At 44.0% G+C, this 4,903-nt stretch overlaps 1 pseudogene; it reads right to left on the bottom strand.

Annotated features, from left to right (window-relative positions):
* Window positions 1-853: 853 nt before the first annotated feature.
* Window positions 854-1,936, bottom strand: LOC144366451 (T-box transcription factor TBX3 pseudogene; annotated as a pseudogene).
* Window positions 1,937-4,903: the final 2,967 nt, after the last annotated feature.

Here is a 4,903-nt window from a genome sequence, read left to right as displayed (position 1 = left end):
TTATTTATTGTCTTTGTAATATTAACTGTATTCCTTCATGTGATATTTCTTGTGAACTACATAAATTAAAAGAAAGGAACACACAAGTCATAAATGCTATAACTATTATGCAATCATTAGTAATACAAAATATAGTCTATTAAGTGTGCTAAGTACCTCACTAGAGACTATAGAAAATTGTGGAATTGGGAATTGGAGTTCCTTAATTAAAAAACAAATCAAGAAAACCACATTTTTTTAAAAAAAATTTGTTTTAATTAGTTATACATGACAGTAAAATGCATTTATGTACTTTAATATATCATACATGGATGGGATATAATTTTTTATTTTTCTGAATGTACATTTTGCATTTTAATGTCCTAGGAAAAACTAAAGAAATAGCAAATTTAATTGAAAAACTAACTCAGTCCAACTGAACCATGATGGAAATGTTTTCTATCCTATACCAAATAGAAGAGTCATAATCTACATATAGATATTGAGCACCAGAAATGTGGTGTTGTAACAGAGGAACTGCACTTTGTACTTTATTGTGATTTAAATTTAAGTGTCTGCATATGGCTCTGAGACAGGGGCATCTTTAAAGGAGCAGCAAGGGAAAGCCTATGTTACCCTAGAAACAGAGCTTTGGAGGGAGCACCCCTGAGAAAAGCTTATTGGTCCTTCATTTCTCTAGAAAGAAAGAGACTTCTAAATGAATCAAAGATGGAAAACCAAAATAGGAAGAGTGTATGGAGGTCTCAAATTGATTGCCATTAAGGTCATGTTGGGTGTGTTTAACTACAAATTCTCAGATTCCAGATTCTCTGGGAAAAAGAAAAAGAAAAAAAGAATATATAGAGGCAATTAATTAACCTCTCTGTTGCATATTTTTTTCATCTGTAAATGAAAAAGATGAATAAAAATACATCATTCCGAAAGGCGACATGGCCAGGCCCTGAGAGGCCAGGACGTGCTGCTGGAGGTGGAAGGGCAGGGTGGCCGCGGATGCCCCAGAGAGTCCCTGCGCAGCGGCGGCAGAGGCCATGGCCGAGGATTCCAGGCCCCAGACGCCAGTAGAGGCCCCGGACACGGTGGCCAGCAGGGGCCCCATGCCCGCGGCCATGCTGGAGAAGGCGCCCCCCATGGCGAACTGGCCAGGATTCAGGAACAGTGGGTGCCCATTGAAGAACTGCTGGCTGGCCAGGCCCGGCGCGAAGCCCAGGCCGGGCAGGGGGCCCTGGGCCAGGTGCGCGGCCGCGTCCGTCTGCACGGTGAGCGGCGCGAACGCCTCCTTGCCTGGCAGCGCACGCGCCTCCTCGACCTTGGCCGTGGCCGCGCCCTAGCGGCCCGGGCTCCGGCGCTCGTCAGCGCCCAGACCGCGGGTGCTGGAGGAAATGGTGGCCGGACTGTGGCGCGAGTCCGGCGACGCCTTGTCCAGCCGCCCGCTGTCCCGGGGACGGCCGCCGGGCTCCGCCGCAAAGAGGTGAGCCTTGATGGCCGGGCTGCCCTTGTCGCGACACGGCTCCTCCGACGTGGTGGTGGTGATCTTGGCCGAGTCGCAGGCCTCGGGGCCGTGCTCTTCTTTGCTCTCGGCCTCCGCGTCGCTCTCAGCCTCGCTGGGACACAGATCTTTGAGGTTCGATGTCCCTACAGTGGACACTGCTGGTGAGGAAGCCTGAGTGAAACAGGTGAAGGCCGCCTGTTCGCTAGAGGACTCATCGGAAGTTCCTGTCTCCTTTTTGTGTCTTTCATCAAACACCCGCATGGACTGCAGGGTGAGCTGCTTTCTTTTTTCTCTCCTGCCATTTCCAGTGTCCCGAAAACCTTTCGCAAATGGGTTGTTGTCTATTTTTAACTGAGTTATCTTATCATTCTGGTATGCGGTCACAGCGATGAATTCAGTTTCGGGGAACAAGTACGTCCGAAATGTACTTCCCTTACCCCTACACATACATGGCCGCAGCAGCTGTCGCCTCCTCGGCTGCGGCCTCCAGCTCCGTGCACCGCCACCCGTTCCTCAGCCTGAACAGCATGCGCCCGAGGCTGCGCTACAGCCCCTACTCCATTCCGGTGCCGGTCCCCGACAGCAGCGGCCTGCTGGCCACCGCGCTGCCTTCCATGGCGCCGGCCGCGGGGCCCCTGGACGGCAAGGCCGCTGCCCTGGCCTCCAGCCCCGCCTCGGTGGCCGTGGACTCAGGCTCGGAACTGAACAGCCGTTCCTCCACGCTCTCTTCCAGCTCTGTGTCCTTGTCGCCCAAACTCTGCTCCGAGAAGGAGGCGGCCACCAGCGAACTTCAGAGTATCCAGCGATTGGTTAGTGGCTTGGAAGCCAAGCCCGACAGGTCCCGCAGCGCGTCCCCCTAGACCCCCTCCAGAAAAGTCTCTTCATTCCAGTTCAGTCAAATCTGCAGCGCACTTTGTTGGATGTAAACTAAACCACGGGCCGTGGGGTTACCCCCTTCCTTTTGCAGTGGTGTCTGGGAAGGGGCACCGGACTCCCTTGAGAGCATGTCCGAGAGACAGACCCTGTCGTCTTGGCATGGTTTATAGATCTCAGATCTGGCTCAGATTCGGGGGGGGGGGGGGGGGCTCAGAAACCACTGTTGCATCGAGCCACCTGGTGGAAGCATCGCATCTGTGTCCTGAGACTGCTATCCAGGCTGGTCTGGAAGCTGTGGCCCCAGGAAGAGGTAGCTGAGCCCTCCAGGGGGGAGAGGTGTTGAAAGGCATTTCCCTCAATGTGGATTTATATGATCTATTTTTTTTTCCTTTCACCGTGTCAAGTGGAAACAAATAAAATTTTTAAAAATCGGGGGTAAATGCATACATTAAACATGATTGTTGGTGAAGAGTGAAAAACTTCATAGTGACTTGCATATTGGTTCTCAATAAATTACTGAGCAGCCTTGTTTGGGGAGGGAGGTCCCTGCCATTCTTGTTTAGTTTATATTAAGGAAATTTGTGTCTTTTTAATATTCTTGTGATGTTTTAAGAGCCGCTATAGGTCTCTTCTTGCATGTTCCACAGTAGTATATTTGTGGTTTTTATTTTGAACGCTTGCTTTTAGAGAAAACACAACCCCATCCCCTCTCAACCTGTGCTCTCAAGTCTGCAACCCCAAGGAAGTGGGGGGTGGGGAGGACACAGAGAAGGGTGGGAGAAATAAAAACTGAATTTATTTTATCTGAGCTCTGTAGCTGGATTGACATCCCTCTTCGTCAGTTTGTTCTTTCCTGTATATGCAATAACAAGGTTTTAAAAAAAATAAAGAAGAAGCGAGACTATTAGACAAAGTATTTATGTAATTATTTGATAACTCATGTAAATAGGTGGAATATGAAAATGCTTGGAAAATTAAACTTTAATTTATTGACATTGTACATAGCTCTGTGTAAATATGATTGCAATTGTCAGGTTTTTGTTCTTGTTTTTCTTTTAGTCGATTTTATTTCCAGGTCACAGAATTGCTGTTCACACCAGAAAACAGACTTTCTGCACCGACATCTACACACTTTCAAAAGAGTTGTCTGCAAAATTTATTTTTCTTTTTTAATGTCAAGAGTTGTGATTGTGTGTGGGGGGGGAATGCTGTTTCCTATTTTAGCCAAAATTGGGGAGGAGTTAGCACTTTCCAGCTCCCCTTGAAATTCCTGAAAATATAACACCCTGAGAGTGGTCCTGGGATTGGTGTGGGCTGGGGGGAGTGCAGAGACTGTGGTTTGACTTCCCAACTTTCCTTTCATATTTGTATCTGCTAGTCTCTGATTTCCTCCAAATGAAGTGGAATTTAACTACTGTTGTCAATCTTGATGACGTTTTGAATTGGTGCCTATAGAGAGAGTCTCAGTTCAAAAGTCAGGTGCTGAGGGATGGTTTAAAGACAAAAATCCATGAAGGTATATTTTGTGTTATAGTTGGCGAGTTCTTTGGTTTTCTGTATTTTTTTCCTCTTTAAAACATCACTGAAATTTCAATAAATTTTTATTGAAATGTTAAAAAAAATACATCATTCCACTTTGAATGTCTCTTTTATGATTATACATTATTCTTTTAGACATATTTTTATTTTTATTGTATCTGTTTTGCACAATTGTTTACAGCAGTTGTCTAATCTTCAAGGGTCACACATTCTGTCCTCTGAAAGTTCAGACTGTCGACCAGCTAGCTATCTCATAAATATTTGCCTTTGCTTATAGGAAAAATTAGAAGCAACAGTATGTTTCTAGTGCAAAAGTGTATTTCTTTTAAGAGACTGAAGTTTCAGACCTTTAACTGTGGCTTATTACTGTAGTCTTCACATATGAACAGGATATAAAATAAGTTGAATAATAACAGATGCTGTTTCTAGGATGAACTGATTTTGTCATAAAATGTGCAAGTAATTTTGTCACATAGCCGTGTAGAACCTTGAACTATACCATATATTAGGCTACCTTAGAATAAGTTCTTACTCAGTTTAGTGCCCTAGAGTACCCTCCTTGCCCCTCAGTAGTAGTTTATGTAGTGGGTCTACTGTAGCACCAGGGAAAGCATATTTTTTTACAGTAAATATTTAGTTAACAAATGGATTTTATTTTCAAGGTGCTTTTTCCCTCTGGTTATTGATTTATAACAAGGATTTGCAAATGCTTATTTTAAGATGTTGGATCTTAAAAATTACGCCTGCAAAATTCATAGTGTCAAATCTCTTACATACGAAAATTTAAATTTTATTTTGTTTCATTTGACTATATTTTTGTAAGTTTTAAAAAAATTTTAAATTACTGATGTTTTTGATCACTCCTCTTTTTTTTGGTAATTTCAGCTTAATTTTTTTTTCCTTTAGAATTACTTGTTTTTCTGAGAATTAAGATGTTCTTTGGAGTCCTATAAATTTTGTAAATATTTTCAATACCACATAATGTTTATAGCATTATTT

This window comes from Ictidomys tridecemlineatus, chromosome 9 (assembly GCF_052094955.1).
Source record: "Ictidomys tridecemlineatus isolate mIctTri1 chromosome 9, mIctTri1.hap1, whole genome shotgun sequence".
Lineage (NCBI taxonomy): Eukaryota > Metazoa > Chordata > Mammalia > Rodentia > Sciuridae > Ictidomys > Ictidomys tridecemlineatus.
Note: the sequence above shows the minus strand (reverse complement) of the source record. Positions and strands in the feature narration are given on the sequence as shown.